The sequence below is a fragment of the Diceros bicornis genome, chromosome 27 (genome assembly GCF_020826845.1).
Source record: "Diceros bicornis minor isolate mBicDic1 chromosome 27, mDicBic1.mat.cur, whole genome shotgun sequence".
NCBI classification, from domain to species: Eukaryota; Metazoa; Chordata; class Mammalia; order Perissodactyla; family Rhinocerotidae; genus Diceros; species Diceros bicornis.
In genome coordinates, this window is record NC_080766.1 from 36358558 (window position 1) to 36383900 (window position 25343).

A 25343-nucleotide genomic window follows, 5' to 3' on the forward strand; every position below is an offset into this window, starting at 1 on the left:
AGTCTTAATTAATGCACATAGTATACTGGTAATTATCTCTCAAATGGACAAATCCCACCAAATTACGTATTCATCACTCTTGTGCATTCCTTTCTAGATAACAATCTTTGTTGCATTTTACGGGGAGTGATGAATGTGTCTAGCATAATGAGCTTCATGGCTCTTAAAAACTGCAGCCCAGAACTGCAGCAGAAATTTACAAGTGAGACCATCATGGAAGCGGAGCTGGCAGGGCTCATGAACAAGTTCATGGAAGATAACAAAGAATGGAGTGCACATAAAGGAAGGCTGGCCTGATATCAGGGGCATGGCATTGGGCATTGGGTGCCCAATGTTGAAGATGGGCACCACTGTCCTCTTCAGAATCCTGCAAGGAAACTGAGTGAGAAGAGGAGAGAGGACAAAATCCTCCTGAATGCCTGCTCCACAGGATGGGTGAGAACTGACATGACAGGACACAATGCCATAAAATTCCCAGAAGAAGGGGCAGAGACCCTGGTGTACTTGGCCCTTTTGCCCTCAGATGCTGAGGGGCCTCATGGAGAGTCCATTATGGAGAAGAAAGTTGAATGATGGGGACCCCTCTTAGAGTTCCCTCCATGGCTTTCAGTAGTTTTTGAGCTCTGAGATGATCAAAAAGACAGTTACACTGTCAAATGTATCCCCATCCAACAAAATAAGATCAAAATATCCCTATGGAGGAAACTAAAGAAAAAATAAACAAGTGGGATTTTGTCAGATTAAAGAGCTTCTACAAGACAAACGAAACCAGAATCAAGATGAACAGACAACCCACCAGCTGGGAGAGAATATTTGCAAAACATACATCTGACAAGGGGTTGATTTCCATAATATATAAAGAACTCACACAACTGAACAACAGAAAAACAAACAACCCAATCAAAAAATAGGCAGAGGAAATGAACAGACACTTCTCCAAAGAAGATATACAGATGGCCAATAGGCACATGAAAAGATGTTCAACATCACTAATCATCAGGGAAATGCAAATCAAAACAACACTAAGATATCACCTCGTGCCTGTTAGAATGGCTATAATCACCAAGACAAAAACCAACAAATGTTGGAGAGGATGTGGAGAAACAGGAACACTCATACACAGCTGGTGGGAATGCAAACTGGTGCAGCCTCTATGGAAAACGGTATGGACATTCTTCAAAGAATTAAAAATAGAGATGCCCTCTGATCCAGCTATCCCACTACTAGGAATCTACCCAACGAACTGGAAATCAACAATCCAAAAAGGCTTGTGCACCCCTATGTTCATTGCAGCATTATTCACTATAGCCAAGAAGTGGAAGCAACCTAAGTGTCCCTTGACTGACGATTGGATCAATAAACTGTGGTATATATATACAATGGAATACTACTTGGCCATAAAAAAAGACAAAATCATCCCATTTGCAACAACATGGATGGGCTGGGGGGTATTATGTTAAGTGAAGTAAGCCGGAAAGAGAAAGACAAACACTATATGATCTCACTCATATGTGGAACATAAACCAACACATGGACAGAGAAAACTGTATTGTGGTTACCAGGGGCAATGGGGGTGGGGGGTGGGCACAAGGGGTGAAGGGAGACGTATATATGGTGATGGACAAACAAAAATGTACAACCCAAAATTTCACAATGTTAAAAACTATTAAAACATCGATAAAAAAATAAATTAAAAAAAAAATATCCCTATGGAGTGCTGACTTTGACCTCGCTACTAATTCCATCTAGTCTTTTGTGATTTTCTGTGATGTAGGGGCAGAAAAAGTGGAATCAATGACAATAATTAATGAAAATCTTTAGAGAAATAAATCATTCTTTATAAATATCCATTTGTGCAGACTATTTACGTGCCAGCCAGATCAAAAATCTAATACACTGTAAAGTTAGGTCAACAGAAGAACAGTATAACTCAGGGGCCAGCAAACATTATAGAATATAATGAGTACATTATACAGTGAATACATATTTTCAGTTTTGCAGGCCACACAGTCTCTGTTGGAACTACGCAGATCTGCTGAGGTAGCATGAAAGTAGTCACAGACAACAAATAAACCAATGACCATGGTAGGGTTTGACCTTCTAGCTTTAGTTTACCAGCCTCTAGTATGGACAACACCAGAAGGGAAGACATCTGGTGTGGTCTCCTTAACACCAAACTCATTGGAGAAACACAATTGCAAAATGTGGACTATGAGTGGGCACTTAAGCTACATCCATAAGAGAATCTGAGACAGTGGGGAAATTGAATATGGATTCAGTGTTAGTGGACATGAGGAATTATTGTCAAATCTCTTCAATGTGAATGTGTGATTTATGTGGAGAGGAAGTGTTATGAGGTCTGCAACATTAACATGGTTCAACAAAATATATACAGAAGATGAACACAAAAATATAGTAAAATATTCATGATTGTTCAACCTAGTCTGGTGGATACACGGTGTTTCCTATACTATTCTTTCACATTTTCTGTTTGAAGCTTTCAAGACAAACAACTGGAATCAAAAAATCCTGGCTCTGCCACATTACTGTGAGACCATGAGCAAAATACTTCATACTGTATCACAGTTTCCTCAACTGTAACATGAGAACAGTAGGCATAGGATTGCTGTGAAGATTACATGTCCTGATACAGGTGAAAATGTTAAAACACAGTAAAAGTGCAAAGTGTCTTCTATCATGAGTCCCTGTGATAGGGACCTAACAGCACCTAGGGCAGTGATAAGAAGCTTCTTACTGCCCATCACCAGGGCTGGCTCCCAGTGTGCCTCATTGAACCTCCACCACATTCCCTGCCTTCACAGAAGCACTCCATGTTGTAAAGATGCCTCTACTGTCATGATTATTCTTTATTCTTCACCAATGATTCTTGGGCTTACAGACATGAAAAGGGAAAGCCCCTGAAAGCAAGATTAGGGTGCTTATTTTACAAGTGAAGTTTAGAGCCAGCACTGATGGCATAGTGGCTAAAGTTGGACACGCTCTGCTTCGGCCAACCAGGTTTGTTTCCCTGGCATGAAACCACACCACTCATCTGTCAGTGGCCATGCTGTGGTAGCAGCTCACATTGAACAACTAGAAAGACTTAAACTAGAATATACAACTATATAGTGGGGCTTTTGGAGGGAAATAAAAAGAGAGAAGAACATTGGCAACAGATGTTAGCTGAGGGCGAATCTTTGCCAGCAAAAAAAAATTAAGTGAAATTTACAAGTTTCTCCCTTCAGCAGGGCTGTTCATTTCCTCCCTGTTGTTTTGTTTGTAAACTGACACCAGAGGACAACAATGTCTAGGTCAACACCACAGTATCTCAACTGTTTGGAAATGTATACTTGAAATTGCAGAGATCTTTTTCTCCCTAATATCTTAAAAATAACACCTAACTATATATACCATTTATTATTTGTGACCTTGGAAAAAACCAAAATGTAGGCACTTTTAGCAAACAGGGATTATATAACCATTAAATAAAACATTGCAATCAATGGCTTGGCACACACTAAGAGCTTCATAAAACATTCCCTCTGACTTGGGGGCTGGCTGGGAAGCACACAGCAAGGTACCCTGCCCACACTGTAATTCCAATCACAGGACTTAATTCTCTAATTCTCTTTCTTGAGTTTCTCTTAAAGAAAGCAAGAGAATCTATGTCCTCAAAAGCAGTTACCCTGTCTAAGCAATTTCATTTCTTGAAATTAATAAAGGAAACCATAACTAAATAAGAGTCAGAAGGACTATACGGTGAGTTATGCTCTATCATCCATCATCAATTACACCAAACATGAAAAGAGGGAGGCTTGCATCCTGGACAGGAAGTAAAACTACTTTACTACTGATGGAAGATTTCCCTCCCCACCCGGCAACAGCCCAGCCAATGAGAAACCTCCTGGCCCAGCCAATGAGAAGCTCTTGCTGCTCTGAACTGTTACTTTAGCCCAGTAGATTTTCCTTTAGAACAGCCGTTCCCTAGCTATCAAAAGAAGGATGTGTCCTGGTTTGGTTGCACCATGATGGGGCAGACCGGGAGTGGGGGTATTAGAAAACCTTCTGGAATATTTGGCCCCTACTTGGAGGGAGGATGGAGACGTTTCCTCCTTCTCAGCTTGTGGCCCCCCTCCCATGGCACAGCCAGGTCTGATCTCCATGCAAAAGCCCTGTGTGACCCCCCACCAAGCCATGTCCTCCTATACCTGCACGGTGCTGGTGACCAAGGACAACAAGGGCATCAGCTTTGCCATTGCGAGGGACCTGTGCTGGCAGTTCTCCAGGGACGTGGTGCTCACAGCACGGGACAAGGTGCAGGACCAGGTGGCCATCAGCAGCTGCAGGCCAAAGGCCTGAGCCCAGCTTCCACCAGCTGGACAATGACCACCTGCAGTGTATCTGCTCCCTGTGCAACTTCCTGCACAAGGAGTATGGGGGGCTCTATGTTCTGGTCAACAACACAGACATCACCTTGAGGAGTAAGTGGATGCGAGCTCGGAGGGGAGGCAGCTGCCATGAAGGTAGACAGCCAGGGTGGGTTGGGGCCTGAAACACTCCTATGGGATCCAGAACAGACTCTGTAAGGAAAAAGGTCAGACTGGAGGCTACAGAGAGAGAAGAATCCTCCAAGACTTCCAAGAATTTCCAGCAGAGGGTCTTTGCATTTCCACGGAAGACTTTTAGGGATCTCCTCCAGGTTTTCACACAGTTTCACTTGGATTGGACCTTAGAGCAGTTCAGTGAATTCTCAACTTATTTTGAAACAAACAAGAAATTGTAAGAATGGTACACAGATCCCATTCTGCACCTTTCACTTACCGTCCCCTAATGGTGACATCTTAGAAAACTACAGAGCATTTACAAGCCAGGAAATTGACATTGGCACAATACTGTTAACTAAACCAAAACACTACTTAGAATTCAGAGAAATCAAATGAAAAGAATTTATAACATTCTATGGATTTTTACTACATGTCTACTGTTTGTTAACTCTATCTCCGTTCACCTAAAAGCTCCTGATTCCACACCCTTTCATGTTAAAGCAGAAGTGACAATGAAAACAAACATTTATGATACCCAAGATGTCTGCAAGGGAGGTACTGCCTCTCATAAAACCCCAAGGTGAGTCTGATGAGGAGCCCAAGCTAGTGTTTCTGGCATGATCTGGCCCTGACTGCCTCTAATCTCATCTACAAGCCCCTGCTACAACTCCCTGCTCAGCTACACTGGCCTCCCTGTTGTGGCTCCATCAATCTAGATGCCATTCTGCCTCAGGACTCTGTACACTCTTGTCCAGTGGTCTTTGGTGTTCTCTGTCCCACTAGTCTTTGCACAACTGACTTTCTTTTCCTTCAGGTCTTACCTCAGAAGTCTCCTCTGAGAGGCCCTTTACTTGCTCCATGCCACTCACACATTGGAGTTCTCTGGGTATTCCATCCCTGACCCTTTCTCCTCCCTCTCCTCTCCCTCTCCCTCACACTCACACAGACACACAAACACACACACATACAATTGTTTCATTTTCTCTGGAAAATCCTGACTAATTGGCTAATACATATGGCAAAAGAATAAATGTTACTTCATATTACAGAAGATGTGATTAAGTTAAGATTTTGACCAAAGGAGCTTATCCTGGATAATCTAGCTAGGCCCTAAATGACATCACAAGTGCCCTTATATGATAGAGATGGAGCAAGTTTTGAGAAGGAAGAAGAGGCATTGTGACCACAGAGGCAATGATTGGAGTGATGCAGCCACGAGCAAAGAAACATCTGCAGCCCTCAGAAGGTAGAAAGGCAAGGAAGTGTTCTCCACTAGAAACTCTGGAGAGAGCACAGCACTGCAGGTACCTTGATTTCAGACTTCTGACCCCCAGAACTTTGAGAGAATAGATTCCTGTTGTTTTAAGCCACCCAATTTGTGCTAATTTGTTACAGTAGCCCCAGGAAAGTAAGACACTCATGTTCCTGCTTACTTAGCAAACAATTTGGCCACATTTGTGACTCAATGAAAGCTTTGGCAGAGCACCCCAAACAGCCCTCATGGAAAGATCTCTGGCACCTCTTTTTGGCTACTACCCCTAGGATTACTGGCTGTACCAAGGTATTGCTATTGGAGAACAAATAGCTCAGGGAGTTTCTTGCTTTAGCCAAGGAACATTCACAACCAGCAATTATGTCTCTTCCTTTGTGTGTACTTTTGGTCTATGTGGTAGGGTTCTCACCTCTCCCTGCAGATAGAACATGCTAGCCAGTGCTATAGGACACTGCTGGCTCTTCAGGCAGTTCAAGAAAGGAGAGGCTACCAAATAGACCTCAGTCCAGGAGGAAGTGACTTTGAAGCAGCTGCAGGAAAGTGGGCTGATCTCCCTTGCCCATCAGTGACCTGTGCTATTTCCCAAATGCAGGACCTAAACAAGTGTCAGTCAGCTGGGAAGGGATCAAGGGGAAAGAAGTGGTGGGAATGAAAAAGGTTTTGTGCTCCACAGGTTGAGTTCACAAACATGCTACCATGACAGTCTAACAATTCAGAGTAAAGAGGTTGATGGTAGAGCCATGCATAGAACATGGTGATATAAGAAAAGCAATATACAGAAGTGTTCTGTAACTTGTGCTGGAAATTCTGAAAAGCCAGAACACCTCTGGCTTCTACTTGAGTTCTGCCAATGGAACCCCAAGCTCCTTCCCATTGGGCTCAGCAACAGCTTGCTTGGTTGTGTGTTTCAGAAAGATAAGACTATAGACAAACTCTTTAAGCACAGACTATTTTAGCAATTGGTCTAATTTACCACTTCTTGTCAATCTCTACCCAGATCCCAGTCTTAATAATGCCTGCCTTAAAACTCTCGTATGACTAACTCTTCACCAAAGAAAACTTATAAAACAAGTGCCCAAACTATTTGAGGGGACACTTTGATTGGATTCATTTGGTCAGTGGCACCCTTGCCAGGCAAGTTTATAAGAAACTCAGCTTGTGGGGATTTTTTTTAATCACACAAGTTTTCTGGTGGTTTTGTGGGTTGTGTTAACTGACTTGAAGGTCCCAGTGATATCTAGCAAAATCCCCTCGTCCATTTTGGCCCGAGACTCCACATCAGTAACAGTATACATCCCAAAGCCCCTTGAGTGCCCTAATCTGAGGTCCCCAGCTGTCACAGTCACTAAGTCTCCAACATTAAGTCTGAGCTCCTATTCTTTTTCATTGAGCTCCCAGCTGAAATTATTTTAAATCCAATCATTATCCTTTAGGAATTGTTCAACTTCCAATACAATTCTATTCACATTCCTTTTTCATTCCCACCACTTCTTTCCCCTTGATCCCTTCCCAAGTGATTGACATTTGTTTAGGTCCTGCATTTGGGAAATAGCCAGGTCACTGATGGGCAAGGGAGATCAGCCCACTTTCCTGCAGCTGCTTCAAAGTCACTTCCTCCTGGACTGAGGTCTATTTGGTAGCCTCTCCTTTCTAAGTGGTACATTAAAACAGAGAAAAAATAAAACCCCTAATACTCTTGGTCAACACTTTTGATTGCCATGAGGAAGCTTCAAAAAGAAATTCAAATTCACATTGTATCCTTACAATCTAGCTTTGCCAAAGCTAATAAGAAGGTGAAAAGCTTAAAACTGTGTGTCCATTAGATTCGCCATTAGAAAGACCAATACATGCACCCTGTATAAAAAATCTACCTCTTTTTCCTTCTTACATGCCTTCTCCACCTCCTGCTCTCTACCTGGCTCTGATTCCTATTCCTGTCGCCCTAGTCTACCTGAATTACCTAAGGCCCAATAGCCCCTTAAAGTCAGACAACTGGAAAACTTAAAATAGACCTGAAACTGCTGTCCACCTCAGCATTTTGAGCCATCAATGGCTATCCTAAAATTTTACTGAGAAATTCAGAATATTCTTATGAATTTATAATCCTGGACTGCCAGGCATATATCGATAGTTCACACACTGGTAGGTTCCTCGGATGCTAAAACTTGGATGGAAAATACTCACTAAGATGAGGCCACAGAGAATCTCAGGTACCCTGAGTTCCATGGGACAGCCAATGGGGCCAACAAGCCTGTCAAAATAGGACACACTCTCTTAGGGGTCACATCTGAGGTATTCCATGTAAAGACTGACTAGACTGTTATTCAGTTTTGTAAACAAGACTGCAGACATGTTTTTGTCATTTGTCAATGGAGTAGAACCTTAATAAGGAGATTTGATTGATTAGCAAAAACAATTTAAAATGGAAAATAACTCCCTACCTCAAATACAGAACACAGCAGAATACTTTTAGAGAGAAAAAAATCAAACCTAAACTAAAACTCAGAAGAAATGTAAGATTCTGCAACTCAAACAATGACACGTTTCCCACAGAAACAATTGCTGGGACACATACACTGGGAGATTCCCAGGTAAGTGGACCTGCAGGTATTAAAAGGTAAAAGGGGGTAGGAAAAATTATTATCCTGTATTAGCTATGAAATTTAAAAAAAAATTAAGATGCCCAAACAAAAATGCTCTGACAGAAATAAAATCATCCAATTTCCTGTTGTACCTTTTAGTTCACAAGGAAACATTTATTGAACATAGAGGATGAACATGCAAATTTATGAGTGATGTGGGTATTAGGTTGAATAGAGTCCCCAAAAATTCATGTCCACCCCAAACCTGTGAATGTGATCTTATTTGGAAACAGCATCTTTGCACATGTAATCAAGTTACATGGGACCCCAGTACATGGAGTCATGCTGGATTAGAGTGGGTCCTATAAGGGTGGGCCCTATTAAGACTTGTGTCCTTATAAGAAGGCCATGTCAAGACACTAAGGACATCGAGGGAGAATACCATGTAACTACAGATCAGAGATTAGAGGGATGCTTCTACAAACCAAGAGAATGCCAGGAATTGCTGACAAGCACCAAAGGCTAGGAAGAGGCAAGGAAGGATTCTTCTCTAGAGTCTTCAGAGGTAGCATGGCCCTGTCAACACCTTACTTTTAGACTTTAAGCCTCCAGAACTGTGAGAGAATAAATTTCTGTTGTCTTAAGCCACCCAGTTTGTGGTAATTTGATATGGCACACACAGATATGAATACAATATGGATATTACAAAACAACTACAAACCCCTCACTGTCACACAACCCCTCCTTCAGAGGTGGAGGCCAGCCCACCAACCCCAAATCCCATGTCCAAATACATAGCCCTCACTTTTGGACATTAACAGAACGATAATCCTTCTTTCTTTGTGAAATCTTATCTGCTCATTTAAGAGAGACATACCCTCTCTACCAATGTAATTGGCAGATGAAATATCCTTGGAGATTTCCTCTTGAAATTCCTGAAGTCTTTATTTATAATCAGGGTAAAATTAATTTAAACATTAACTTACCACTGTCATCATGTTTAAATCAACCCCCAACTGAAGAACTCTGGACTTCTTTGGGACAAAGAATTCCACTGACTTAGCAGAATTACTGGTGCAGAAAACATTGTTAGGGGTTGATCCCTCTAACCATTACTTGAAATTTCACAATACCCTCTAGGACCAGTAAAGAGATAAAGGCCTGTAGGGAAACCATGCTAGAAAGAAAGTTTATCCTACCTTGTAGAAGTCTGATGAAGAAATCCAACGGGCCAGGCTCTTGATTTGTCCAGGACTTTGGAGCTGTAAATATAAACAATCATAATCATTTCCTTGTGATACCAAACCCCAGTACAATCCTATCCTTAATGCCACCTGAAGCCACTTTCTTAACAGTCATACACCTGTCCACTGCCTTCCTTAGTACCCTATGGATTGGGATACCAATGCTTGCTGTCTTCTTCTGGGAAGGACAACCATTATGCACCATGGGTTTACAGAAATCCCTTCTACTTTTTACCATTTTTAATTAAGATCTTAAACTCCTTAAATTTCTCTCATTCCTCTCTTATCAGAACATCGGTGACATTTTGCTATGGTCTAAGAATAAGACAAGATCCCAAACAGGTTCAGTAGCCTACTTACTATTTTTATTCACAAAGAATATAAGGTTTCTAGGGGAAATGTAAAATTTTGGAAGAACATGAAATATTACCTAGGGCATAGTCTACCCTACGAAGGTATTTCCCTCACAAGGGTTATAAGCCATTCAGAACTGCCCCCATCTTGATACTAAGAGACAGTTAAAGGGGATTTAGGGTCACACTGGCTATTGCAGAAAGTGAGTTCCTAACATTTGTAATCACCACACTTCTGTGACTTTAAGTCCTCAATGTCAGAGCACCCCATTCCTGGGAACTGTAGTTGATTGAACGGTAGCCCCCAAAAGACATGTCCACCTCCCAGAACCTGTGATTGTGACCTCCTTTGGAAAAAGAGTCTGCGCAGATGTAAAGATCAAGTTAAAGTTCTTGAGATGAGATTATCTCGGTTATTTGGGTGGGCACTAAATCCAAAGACAAGTGTCCTTATAAGAGACATAGAGTACAGACACAGAGAGAAAAGGTCATATGAAGAAGCGCAGAGATTGAAGTGATACAGCCACAAGCAAAGGAACACCTGCAGCCACCAGAAGCTTAAGGGGGATGGAAAGGAAAGGTTCTACTCTAGAGCTTTTGGAAGGAACACAGCCATGCTAACAACTTGGTTTCAGACTTCTGGCCTCTAGGACTATGGGAGAATAAATTTCAGTCATTGTAAGTCACTAAGTTTGGAGTAATTTGTTATAGAAGCTGCAGAAAACTGATACAGGAACTTAAACATGAGCAGGCATTTTGTAATCTAATATTAGCCCTCCAGTGACTTCCCACAATGACTCTACCTAACTATAAAACTTTCTACTCACTCATACCCAAAGCCTTCCAAGTTTTACCCAGCTCTCTGGGGACTAGAGGCAAAAACCTTATGACAGCCTTTTTTCTTGACCCAGTGGCAAAGGCTCCCTCGCCTTGCCTGAGGCAGCAGCATTAGCCCAAGAATCGGGAGACCTGCCAATTTATCCCAGGACCTCCATTTAACTTAATGGCCCCTCATGCCATACAATTTTTTCTGCTCATTGAAAATAGTCAACATTTCTCAGCAAACACACTCATCTCCCATGACATTTTATTACTTTCTCCCTCACCCATTTATATCTGCAGTTGTAATCTCTTGATACCTAACACACTTGTCCTTTACCTCAGGAACCATCTACACCTCAGACACAATTATTGGAGACTCCTATAAAAACTTCATGTTCTGGTTTGTAGAAATGAAACAGGAAATTATCAGGCTCTATATACTAAAACAGATTTTAAGTCATCTTTAGAAGAGAACCTCTAATTAAAAGAGAAAAATCTACTAAACTTGATGTACTCACTAGAGCTTGCCAATTGGCTGTAGATAAAAGAGTTAATACACATATTGATAACTCATATGTCTTTGGGTTGGTACATGATTTGGGGATGTTCTGGAAGCAATGAAGTTTTATGATATCAGTGAGGACCCAAACTAAAAATGGTCAGTAGTCAATAGAGAAACTCCTAGATGCCTTGATGTTTTCTATTGAAATGGCTGTCATAAGGATATAAACATACTCAATGAAAGAACAGCAGGAAGCTAAAGGAGATACTCTTGCTGAACACCATATCAAGTAGGTGGCCCTCACTAACACCATGGTCCTTACAGTTTCTCAGAGCCAAATATCAAGATTGGCTTAAAGAGGCCAACATGTCAAATGTCAGAAAGTGGCTCTGAGGAGGCGGAGTCAAGATGGCGGTGTAGGCAGACTCTGAACTCACCTCCTCCCATGGACACAGCCAATTTACAACTACTCGTGGAAAAATTACCCCTGAGACAGAACTGAAAACTGGATAAGAGGAACTCCTGCAACAACGGACAATCCTAACTGGGGTAGAAGAGGCAGAGACTCCCTTCCGGAGAGGAAAAACGCCGCCTTCACAAGCCGCCAGCTTCACGGCCGCCGGGAGCAGCTCACAGGCACGCACTCTCCCTGGAGGCGCGGGGCCCTGAGCCGGGGAGCGCCCCCACTGTGGGCATTTTGTGGACCCAGCACAATCGACACCAGCGGCATAATACCTGACTGTGCCTGCTACTAAAGCATTGGGGAGCACCCCCAGAAAACTCGGTTCACAAAGAAACTAAAACTGGCTCTTAAAGGGCCCACGCACAAACTCACCCGTTTCAGAGAGCATCCTAAAATCACCAGAAAGAAAGGTGCACAGTGCTTTGGTGACAAGAGACTCACCTAATAGGCCCTGAGTGCATCTCGGTGAGGGGTGAGACCTCTCCAGGGACTGGGACATTGGCGGCAGCCATTGTTGTGGCCTGGTGCGAGCGTGCTGACACAGACCCCATTGGAGTTCTCCCTAAGGCCTGCTAGCCCAGGGTCTACCCCACCCGCTAGAGCACCGATTTAATCCAGCTCAGCCAGGGCAGGCAGCCCACCCTAGAGACTGGCCCCACCCAACAACAAGCCCTCAGGCAACGTGTGGGCCTGCATAGATTGGTGACTGGATTCTCTGCAGCCTGGTAACTGAGCCGACTTGAGCGGGGCAGGGTGTGCACAAGGAGCTGGTGGAGAGTGTGGGGCGGTGGCGGAGTGTGTGGGGCTCCCGCCGTGGAGAGACTGGGTCCGCTTGGGGAGGTTGGGGCGCTCACACGGGGCAGGACTGTGTTGACTGTGTGTGTGGACCTGTGGGCGGCAGGGCTTGTCAGCTGCAGAAGACTTGTGCTTCTCAAAGACCCACATAGGAGGTTTGCTCCACCTTCCAAAGCCTGAAACAATCGGGTGCTCCTGTGCCTGAGGCCAGCCCCACCCAGCTGCAATCCTCAGAGAGCTGACAAGAGACATAATAGGCTAGAGGCTTACTGCAATTGTAAGGCCCTAAGCCTAACAACCTGCCACGCTGGGGGCCTACTCAGTTAAAAGAAATACTGCAACACACATGTGGTATTAGAACTTACAGCCAACTGTGCTGGGGTGCCCCACACCTGATAAAGAGACTGAAGGGCCCACAACAACTACAAGCAGCTGAGCATTACAACAGCTGGCCAGGAGCATAACTCAGCCTCCCTGGGCGCCTATAGGGAGAGCTAACAGGCCACAATAGAAGGACACACGTAGCCCACATAGGGGCCACCCCTGGAACATTGAGAACTGAGGGAAGCACACTGGAAGCCTCCTAAGGCATCACTTACATAAGGTCACCTATCCAAGAGCAGGAGACATAGCTGACCTACCTAATACGTAAAACAAGCAAAGGGAAAGAGGCAAAATGAGGAGGCAAAAGAATACATTCCAAGTAAGGGAACAGGACAAAACCCCAGAAAAGGAACTAAGTGAAACAGAAATGAGCAACCTACCTGACAGAGAGTTCAAACTAAGAGTGTTAAGGATGCTCACTGATCTGGGGAGAAGAATAGATGAACTCAGTGAGAATGTCAACAAAGAAATGGAAGATATAAAAAAGAACCAATCAGAAATGACAAATACAATACTGGAAATGAAAAATTCATTAGAGGGACTCAAAAGCAGAGTAGAGGATACAGAAGAACGGATCTGTGAGCTAGAAGAAAGACTAGAAGAAATTACCCAAGGTGAACAGGTAAAAGAGAAAAGAATTAAAAAGAGTGAGGACAGTCTAAGGGACCTCTGGGACAACATCAAGCGCACTAACATCCGTGTTATAGGTGTCCCGGAAGGAGAAGAGCGAGACAAGGGGGCAGAGAATCTATTTCAAGAAATAATAGATGAAAACTTCCCAAACCTAAGGAAGGAAACAGACATCCAGGTACAGGAAGCACAGAGAGCCCCAAACAAGATAAACCCAAAGAGGCCCACACCAAGACACATCATAATCAAAATGTCCAGAATTAAAGATAAAGAGAGAATCCTAAAAGCCACAAGAGAATGTCAAGTTACATATAAAGGAAACCCCATAAGGCTATCAGCTGACTTCTCAGCAGAAACCTTACAGGCTAGAAGAGAATGGCACGATATATTTAAAGTGCTAAAAGGAAAAAACTTACAGCCAAGAATACTCTACCCAGCAAGGTTATCATTCAAAATGGAAGGAGAGATCAAAATTTTCCCAGATAAGCAAAAATTAAAGGAGTTTGTCACCAAGAAACCAGTGCTACAAGAAATGTTAAAGGGACTGATTTAAGGGGAAAAGAGAAGACCACAAATAGGAAAAATGATCTATTTCCATGATTAGAACGTAATGGATACAAATGCACAAAAAAGAGGTTAGATATGATATTAAAAACATAAAAGGAGGGAGGAGGGGAGTTAAAGAGTACAGCTTTCAGACAGAGGTCAAACTAAAGTGACCATCAATTCTGTATAGAAGCAGTAAGGAACAGAGAAGGACTACTAAAACACTGAGGGAAAAAAAAAAAGTTAAAAACTGGCAGTAAGTACATACTTATCAATAGCTACTTTAAACGTCAATGGACTAAATGCTCCAATTAAAAGGCATAGAGTGGCTGACTGGATAAAAAAACAAGACCCATATATATGCTGGATACAAGAGACACACTTCAGACCTAAAGACACTCACAAACTGAAAGTGAAGGGATGGAAAAAGATACTCCACGCAAATGGCAATGAAAAGAAAGCTGGGGTAGCAGTACTCATATCAGACAAAATAGACTTTAAAACAAAAACTGTAAAAAGAGACAAAGAAGGGCATTACATAATGATCAAGGGAACAATCCAACAAGAGGATATAACACTTGTAAATATCTACGCACCCAATGTAGGTGCACCTAAATATATGAAGCAATTATTAACAGACATAAAAACAGAAATAGACAGTAACACAATAATAGTAGGGGACTTTAACACTCCACTTACACCAACGGATAGATCATCCAAACAGAGGATCAATAAGGAAACATTGGCCTTAAACGACACTCTACAACAGATGGACCTAGTAGATATATACAGAGCATTCCATCCAAAAACCGAAGAATACACGTTCTTTTCAAAGGCACATGGAACATTCTCCAGGATTGATCACATATTAGGCCACAAAACAAGTCTCCATAAATTTAAGAAGATTGAAATAATACCAAGCATCTTTTCTGACCACAACAGTATGAAACTAGAAATCAACTATAGGAAGAAAATCAGAAAAGCCACAAATACGTGGAGATTAAACAAAATGCTACTGAACAACAACTGGGTTAACGAAGAAATCAAAGAAGAAATCAAAAAATACCTGGAGACAAATGAAAATGAAAATACGACATGTCAGAATTTATAGGATACAGCAAAAGCAGTTCTAAGAGGGAAGTTTATAGCGATACAGGCCTATCTCAACAAACAAGAAAAATCTCAAATAAACAATCTAACAATGCACCTGAAGGAACTGGAAAAAGAAGAACAAACAAAGCCCAAAATCAGTAGAAGAAGGGAAATAATAAAAATCAGAGCAGAAATAAATGAAATAGAGACCAAAAAAACAATAGAAAAAATTAATAAAACCAAGAGCTGGTTCTTTGAAAAGATCAACAAAATTGACAAACCTTTAGCTAGACTCACCAAGAAAAAAAGAGAGAAGGCACAAATAAGTAAAATCAGAAATGAAAGAGGAGAAGTTACAACAGACACCTCAGAAATACAAAAGATTATAAGAGAATACTATGAAAAGCTATATGCCAACCAATTCGACAATCTGGAAGAAATGGATAAATTCTTAGAATCATACAACCTTCCAAAACTGGATCAAGAAGAAGTAGAGAATTTGAATAGACCAATCACCAGTAAGGAGAGCGAAACAGTAATCACAAACCTCCCCAAAAATAAAAGTCCAGGACCAGACGGCTTCCCTGGTGAATTCTACCAAACATTCAAAGAAGACTTAATACCTATCCTTCTCAAACTCTTCCGAAAAATTGAGGAGTGGGGGAAGCTCCCTAACTCATTCTACGAAGCTGACATTACCCTGATACCAAAACCAGACAAGGACAACACAAAAAAAGAAAATTACAGGCCAATATCACTGATGAACATCGATGCAAAAATCCTCAATAAAATACTAGCAAATCGCATACAACAATACGTTAAAAAGATTATACACCATGATCAAGTGGGATTTATTCCAGGGATGCAGGGATGGTTTAACATTCGCAAATCAATCAACGTAATACACCACATTAATAAAATGAAGAATAAAAATCACATGATCATCTCAATAGATGCAGAGAAAGCATTTGACAAGATACAGCATCCATTTATGATAAAAACTCTGAATAAAATGGGTATAGAAGGAAAGTACCTCAACATAATAAAGACCATATATGAGAAACCCACAGCTAATATCATCCTCAATGGTGAAAAACTGAAAGCCATCCCTCTAAGAACAGGAACCAGACAAGGATGCCCACTGTCACCACTCCTATTTAACATAGTACTGGAAGTCCTAGCCAGAGCAATCAGGCAAGAGAAAGAAATAAAAGGGATCCAAATTGGAAAGGAAGAAGTGAAACTGTCACTATTTGCAGATGACATGATTTTATATATAGAAAACCCTAAAGAATCCACCAGAAAACTTTTAGAAGTAATAAACGAATATGGTAAAGTTGCAGGATACAAAATCAACATACAAAAATCAGTTGCATTTCTGTACACTAACAACGAAGTAGCAGAAAGAGAAATTAAGAATACCATCCCATTTACAATTGCAACAAAAAGAATAAAATACCTAGGAATAAACTTAACCAAAGAGGTGAAAGATCTGTACACCGAAAACTATAAAACATTTCTGAAAGAAATTGAAGAAGACACAAAGAAATGGAAAGATATTCCGTGCTCTTGGATTGGAAGCATTAACATAGTTAAGATGTCCATACTTCCTAAAGCCATCTATAGATTCAATGCAATCCCTATCAAAGTTCCAACAGCATTTTTCACAGAAATAGAACAAAGAATCCTAAAATTTATATGGAACAACAAAAGACCCCGAATAGCTAAAGGAATCCTGAGAAAAAAGAACAAAGCTGAAGGTATCACACTCCCTGATTTCAAAATATACTACAAAGCTGTAGTAACCAAAACAGCATGGTACTGGCACAAAAACAGACACACAGATCAATGGAATAGAATCGAAAGCCCAGAAATAAACCCACACATCTATGGACAGCTAATCTTTGACAAAGGAGCCAAGAACATACAATGGGGAAAAGAAAGTCTCTTCAACAAATGGTGTTGGGAAAACTGGATAGCCATATGCAAAAAAATGAAAGTAGACCCTTACCTTACACCATACACAAAAATTAACCCCAAATGGATTAAAGACTTGAATGTAAGACCTGAAACTGTGAAACTTCTAGAAGAAAACATAGGCAGTACGCTCTTCGACATTGGTCTTAGCAACATCTTCTCCAACACCACGTCTGACCGGGCAAGAGAAACAATAGAAAAAATAAACAAATGGGACTACATCAAACTAAAAAGCTTCTGCACAGCAAAGGAAACCATCAACAAATCGAAAAGACAACCTAACAATTGGGAGAAGATATTTGCAAACCATACTTCTGATAAGGGCTTAATCTCCAAAATATATAAAGAACTCATGCATCTTAACAACAAAAAAGCTACCAACCCAATTAAAAAATGGGCAAAGGACCTGAACAGACATTTCTCCAAAGAAGATATACAGATGGCCAACAGGCACATGAAAAGATGTTCAAAATCATTAACTATCAGGGAAATGCAAATCAAAACTACAATGAGATATCACCTCACGCCCGTCAGAATGGCTATAATTAACAAGACAGGAAACAACATGTGTTGGAGAGGATGTGGAGAGAAGGGAACTCTCATACACTGCTGGTGGGAGTGCAAACTGGTGCAGCCACTATGGAAAACAGTATGGAGATTCCTCAAAAAATCAAGGATAGAACTACCATATGATCCAGCCGTCCCACTGCTGGGTATTTATCCAAAGAACTTGAAAACACCAATTTGTAAAGGTACATGCACCCATGTGTTCATTGCAGCGTTATTCACAATAGCCAAGACTTGGAAGCAACCTAAGTGCCCATCAAGGGATGAATGGATAAAGAAGCTGTGGTATATATACACAATGGAATACTACTCAACCATAAGAAACGATGAAATCCAGCCATTTGTGACAACATGGATGGACATTGAGGGCATAATGCAAAGCGAAATAAGTCAGAAGGAGAAGGTCAAATACCGTATGATTTCCTTCATTAAGTAGTAGATAATAACAACAATAAACAAACACATAGGGACAGAGATTGGATTGGTGGTTACCAGAGGGGAAGGGGGGAGGGAGGAGGGTGAAAGGGATAATTCGGTACATGTGTGTGGTGATGGGTTGTAATTAGTATTTTGGTGGTGAACATGATGTAATCTATGCAGAAATAGAAGTACAATGATGTACACCTGAAATTTTTACAATGTTATAAACCAATGTTACTGCAATAAACAAAAAATTAAAAAAATAAATAAATAAATAAATAAATAAATAAAAGTTGCAGGATACAAAATCAACATACAAAAATCAGTTGCATTTCTATACACTAACAACGAAATAGCAGAAAGAGAAATTAAGAATACAATCCCATTTACAGTTGAAAAAGAAAAAGAATAAAATACCTAGGAATAAACTTAACCAAAGAGGCGAAAGTTCTGTACATTGAAAACTATAAAACATTGTTGAAAGAAATTGAAGGAGACACAAATAAATGGAATGATATTCAGTGCTCTCGGATTGGAAGAATTAACATAGTTAAGATGTCCATACTTCCTAAAGCAATCTATAGATTCAGTGCAATCACTACCAAAGTTCCAACAACATTTTTCACAGAAATAGAACAAAGAAACCTAAAATTTATATGGAACAACAAAAGACCCAGAATAGCCAAAAGAATCCTGAGAAAAAAGAACAAAGCTGGAGATATCACGCTCCCTGATTTCAAAATATACTACAAAGCTATAGTAACCAAAACAGCATGGTACTGGCACAAAAACAGATGCACAGATCAATGGAACAGAATTGAGAGCCCAGAAATAAACCCACACATCTACGGATAGCTATTTTTTGACAAGGGAGCCAAGAACATACCACGGAGAAAGGAAACTCTCTTCAGTAAATGGTCTTGGGAAAACTGGACAGCCATATGCAAAAAAAATGAAAGAAGACCATTACCTTACACCCTACACAAAAATTAACTCAAGTTGTATTAACGACTTGAATGTAAGACCTGAAACCATAAAATTTCTGGAAGAAAACGTAGGCAGTAAGCTCTTTGACATTGGTCTTAGCAACATATTTTCAAGTACCGTGTCTGACCGGGCAAGGGAAACAATAGATAAAATAAACAAATGGAACTACATCAAACTAAAAAGCTTCTGCACAGCAAAGGAAACCATCAACATAATGAAAAGACAACCTAGCAATTGGGAAAAGATATTTGCAAATCATATATCTGATAAGGGGTTAATCTCCAAAATATATAAAGAACTCATACATGTCAACAACAAAAAAAAAAAACCAACAACCCAATTAAAAAATGGACAAAAGACCGGAACAGACATTTCTCCAAAGAAGATATACAAATGGCCAACAGGCACATGAAAAGATGTTCAACATCATTAACTACCAGGGAAATGCAAATCAAACTACAATGAGATATCACCTCATGCCCATCAGAATGGCTGTAATTAACAACACAGAAAACAACGAGTGTTGGAGAGGATGTGGAGAGAAGGGAACTCTCATACACCGCTGGTGGGAGTGCAAACTGATGCAGCCACTATGGAAAACAGTATGGAGATTCCTCAAAAAATTAAGAATAGGACTACCATACGATCCTGCTATTCCACTGCTGGATATTTATCCAAAGAACATGAAAACCTGAATGCATAAAGATACATGCATCTGTGTTCATTGCAGCATTATTCACAATAGCCAAGACTTGGAAGCAACCTAAGTGCCCATCAAGGGACGAATGAATAAAGAAGATGTGGCGTATATACACAATGGGATACTACTCAGCCGTAAGAAATGATGAAATCCAGCCATTTGTGACAACATGGATGGACACTGAGGGTATTATGCTAAGCAAAATAAGTCAGAGGGACAAGGTCAAAAACTGTATGATCTCACTCATAAGTAGAAGATAAAAACAACAACAAACAATCACATAGAGACAGAGATTGGATTAGTGGTTACCAGAGGGGAAGAGGGAAGGGAAGAGGGCAAAAGAGATGATTAGGCTCATGCAGGTGGTGATGGATTGTAATTAGTCTTTCAGCAGTGAACATGATGTAATCAGTGCAGAAATAGAAGTATAATGATGTACACCTGAAATTCATACAATGTTATAAACCAATGTTACCACAATAAAAAATAAATAAATAAAAGAATACTATCCCATTTACAATCATGACAAAAAGAATAAAATACCTAGGAATAAATTTAACCAAGGAGGTGAAGACCTAAACGATGAATACTATGACATTATCAAGAGAAATTGATGATGACAAAGAAATGGAAAGATAGTCCATACAGGGACTGGAAGAATAATTATAATTAAAATGTCCATACTACCTAAAGCAATCTACAGATTCATTGCAATCCCAATCAGAATCCCAATGACATTCCTCATGGAAATAGAACAAAGAATCCTAAAATCCTAAAATATGGGGCAACAAAAGACCTTGAATACTTGAAGCAATACCTGAGGAAAAAGAAGAAAGCTGGCGGCATCACAATCCCTGACTTCAAAATATACTACAAAGCTATAGTAATCAGCCCAGCATGAGACTGGTACAAAAAGAGACACACAGATCAAGGGAACAGAATTGAAATTCCGGAAATAAAACTACGCATCTACGGGCAGCTAATCTTCGATAAAGGAGCTAGGAACATACAATGGAGAAAGGAAAGTCTCTTCGATAAACGGTGTTGGGAAAACTGTACAGCCACATAGAAAAGAATGAAAGTAGACCATTATCTTTTCCCATACACAAAAATTAACTCAAAATGGATCAAAGACTTGAAGGTAAGACCTGAAACCATAAAACACCTAGAAGAAAATACAGGCAGTATATTCTTTGGCATGGGTCTTAGAAGAATCTTTTCGAATACTATGTCTACTTGGTCAAGGGAAAGAAAAGAAAAAATAAACAAGTGGGACTTCATCAGACTAAAGAGCTTCTGCAAGGCAAAGGAAACCAGGAACAAAAGAAAAAACCCACCAACTGGGAGAAAATAGTTGAAAATCATATATTTGACGAGGGGTTAATCTCCAAAATATATAAGAACTCACACAACTGAACAACAAAAAACAAGCAACCTGATCAAAAAATGGGCAGAGGATATGAACAGACATTTCTCAAAAGAAGATATACAGATGGCTAATAGGCACATGAAAAGATGTTCAACATCACTAATCATCAGGGAAACGCAAATCAAAACTACACTAAGATATCACCTTACACTAAGGGCTATAATCACCAAGACAAAAAAGAGCAAATGTTAGAGAGGATGTGGAGAAAAGGGAACCCTCACATGTTGCTGGTAGGAAGGCAAACTGGTTCAGCCACTATGGAAAACAGTATGGAGACTTCTCAAAAAACTAAAAATAGAAATACCATATGATCCAGCTATCCCACTACTGGGTATTTATCCAAAAAACTTGAAATCAACAATTCAAAGAGACTTATGCACCCCTATGTTAATTGCAACATTATTCACTATAGCCAAGAAGTGGAAGCAACCCAAGTGCCCATCAACTGAGGATTGGATAAAGAAGATGTGGTACATAGATACAATGGAATACTACTCAGCCAGAAAAAGACAAAATCATCCCGTTCGCAGCAACGCAGATGGACCTTGAGGGTATTATGTTACGTGAAATAAAACAGACAGAGAAAGACAAAGAGCGTATGATTTCACTCATATGTGGAAGATAAACTAACACATGGACAAAGAGAACAGTTCAGTGGTTACCAGAGGGGAAAGGGGTTTGTGGGTGGGCACAAGGGGTCAAGGGGTGCATTTATATGGTGACTGACAAATAATAATGTGCAATTGAAAGTTCACAATTTTATAAACCATTAAGACCTCAATAAAATTTTAAAAAAAGAAGAACTACAGTCTCACCCAGCTCTGAGGAGTGGCACACAGGCAGATGCCACTCCTTGGGGATTGTTCAGTGGGAGGGACTGGTGTGGGGAAGAACAACTGGGAGGCAGTACCCACATCCAGGAATTTATTTACAAAGACCTTTGGAATCCTGGGTCAGGCTTCCCTACTATACACAGGTCAGTATTTCCCCAACTGATTCTAGACTTCCTGAGATAGATAATAGAATAGAAAAGTGGTCATCACGTCTTTACAGTGCATAAACAGCCTACAGAAAGTTAGTATAGATTCTCCATCTACTACCTAGACTAAAGTCTCTAGAATATGATTCTAAAGCCCTATAAGCAATTGTAGCTGCCTTTCTGGTACCAGTCGCCCACTCTGGCTTCCTCTCCCCCTATCTTATCTTTTTCATATCCTTCTGTATGTTGCAACTTAGATTCATGAAACATGTATTACTTTTACCATGAGAGAGGCAGATATTATTGAGAATGAATTAAATTCTTTTAGGACCTTTAACTGCTCTTACTAAAACATTTCACAAACAGGTTCAGTTTATTCTTATGCTTCACTTGTTTCAGATGAAAGGAAGGACTGGAATAATTTACCCATGTCCAAAATTTGTTCATCCTGGAAGACCGTTGGAAGATTAACAGAAAAGTTTCTATAATTCATAGTAACTATCACAAAGAGTATTTAATGAGAGACATAGTGCTATGAATTGTCTTTTTATTGAATTTTCTTTGCACTGCCATTCCTTTAGTAGAATGGAGCTCAAGTTAATCGATGATAACAGTTTCCCAATATTTACATTAAAGGGAGAATCTCCTATTTGACTCAAATCTCTTGCTGGTGATATGGTCTCATGATTTTTTATAATGTTTAAAATATTCATTTAGATGTAAAAATAGTAGACTCTTTCTTCATACATGTTAATATAAATTTATTTTTATGAATACTAACTATATTTTCCAAAAATAATTAGTAACAAATTTCTCATTGCTTTACACTTTTTACAGGTTTAATTGGATATAACAAACATACCATACACTTCATCCATTAAAGGATACAATTAAGTGGGTTTCAGTATGTGTGCAGAGTTGTGGAACCATCATCTCCTTCAAGATTAGAATAGTCTCATCACCCCAAAAAGAAATCCTATCACTCCTCTGTTCCCTCATTCCACCTAGCCCTAAGCAACCACTAGTCTACTTTCTGCTTCCAGATTTTCTGGTTCTGGCCATCTCATGTATGTAGAATCATATAATATGTGGTCTTTTGTGACTGGCCTCTTTAATTTAGCATAATGTTTTCAAGGTTCATCCATGTTGTAGCATCTACTTCATTTATTTTTATAGCACTCATTTAATAGTCCAGTTTTCCACTGCCCCTCTCCATCACCATATTGCCAGGCCATTAGTCACAGCCCTTGAGTTGATAAAAACCCAGAGAAAACAGCACACAATTCAGCCCACTGAGCTAACTTTGTTTTACATTCCTTAACTAGAGTGGCAGCCTTCCAAAGCAGATGCTCTCCATTCACCTAGGAACTGCCATCCATCAACCAGTCAACTCTTTGTTAGTCAAGAGAGACCTGAACACAGACCACTGCGCAAGAGACTGTAACATCCTTAAGTGGTCCCAAAGGCAGGCTTTGACACTAATGTGTACCTCTTTACATTCCCCTTAGCATGTTCCTCTAGAAACCATTTTTATTTTCTTACGGAACTTCTGGGCACTACTCTCTCCATTAGAACATTTCTCTCACACCATCCAAGACATTATGGGTAAAACAAGTTTCAAGATTATATCATGCCCTTCGCTCATAGAGACAGTCTTAATTAATGCTCATGGCAAACTAGTAATTGTCTCTCGAGTGGACAAAATCCCAGTGATTTTGATATTTATCATTCTTATGCATGCCTTTCTAGGTAACAATCTGTGTTGCATTTTAGGCAGAGTGATGGATGTGTCTAACATAATGAGCCTCACAGTTCTTAAACCTGCAGCCCATAACTGTAGCAGAAGTTTACAAGTGAGACCATCACGGAGGAGGAGCTGGGTGGGACTCATGAACAAGTTCATGGAAAATACGAAGAATGGTGTGCACATACACGAAGGCTGGCCTGATATAAGGGCCATGGCATATACAGTGTCAAAGATGGGCATCACAGTCCTGTTCAAAATCCATGCCGGGAGACTGAGTGAGCAGAGGACAGGGAGCAAGGTCCTCCTTAATGTTCTCTGTCCAGGGTGAGTGAGAACCATCATATAGGGACCTACAGCTACAACCACCACCATAGAAGGAGCGGAGACCCATGTGTACTTGCCCCTTTTGCCCTCGGATGCTGAAGGGCCTCATGGAGAGTTTGTTATGGAGAAGAAAGTTGAACAATAGGAACCCCTCTTAGAGTTCCCTCCATGGTTCTCCATACATTACCTATCCTGATTTGACCAAAAGGATACTTACACGATCGAAAATATCCCTATCCACAATTTAAAAAAGAAGAATCGAAATATCCCTATCGAGTACTCGATTTAACTTGGTTACTAATTCTGTGAAGTCTTTTGTGATTTCTTCTGTGATACAGGGGAAGAAAAAGTGGAATCAATGGCAATGAATGAAAGTCAATAGATGAATAAATGGTTCTTTGTAAATGTCCACTTGTGCAGATTGTTTACCTGCCAACCAGCTCAAAAATCTAATAAACGTAAAAGTTAGGTCAACAGAAGGACAGTATAACGCAGGGCTCAGCAAACATCATAGAAGCCAGTGAGTACATATTTTCAGCGTTGCAGGCCACATGGTCTCTGTTGGAACTCCTCAGATCTGCTGAGGTAGCATGAAAGTAGCCATAGACAATACATAAACCAATGAGTGTGGCAGGGTTTGGCTTGCTGGCTATAGTTTACCAGGATCTAGTGTAATATGGACAACACCATGAAGGGACACATCTGGTGTAGTCTTTTTAACACCAAACACATTGGAAAAACACAAGTGCAAAGTGTTAACTATGAGGAGGCACTTAAGATACATCCATAAGAGAATCTGAGACAGTGGGGAAATTGAATATTGATTGGGTATTAGTGGACATGAGAGAATTATTGTCATATCTCTTCAATGTAAATGTGTGATTTGTGGAGGGAGGAAGTGTCATGAGGTCTACAGCATTAACATGGTTCTGCAAAATATATACAGCAGATGAACACAAAAATATAGTAAAATATCATGGTTG

At 40.4% G+C, this 25343-nt stretch overlaps 2 pseudogenes; both read left to right on the forward strand.

The window, feature by feature from the left end:
• LOC131392981 (carbonyl reductase [NADPH] 1-like) overlaps window positions 1–573 on the forward strand; it is a 29025-nt pseudogene extending 28452 nt beyond the window's left edge.
• A 3621-nt stretch (window positions 574–4194) lies between these two features.
• LOC131392854 (carbonyl reductase [NADPH] 1-like) lies at window positions 4195–24505 on the forward strand (annotated as a pseudogene).
• Window positions 24506–25343: the final 838 nt, after the last annotated feature.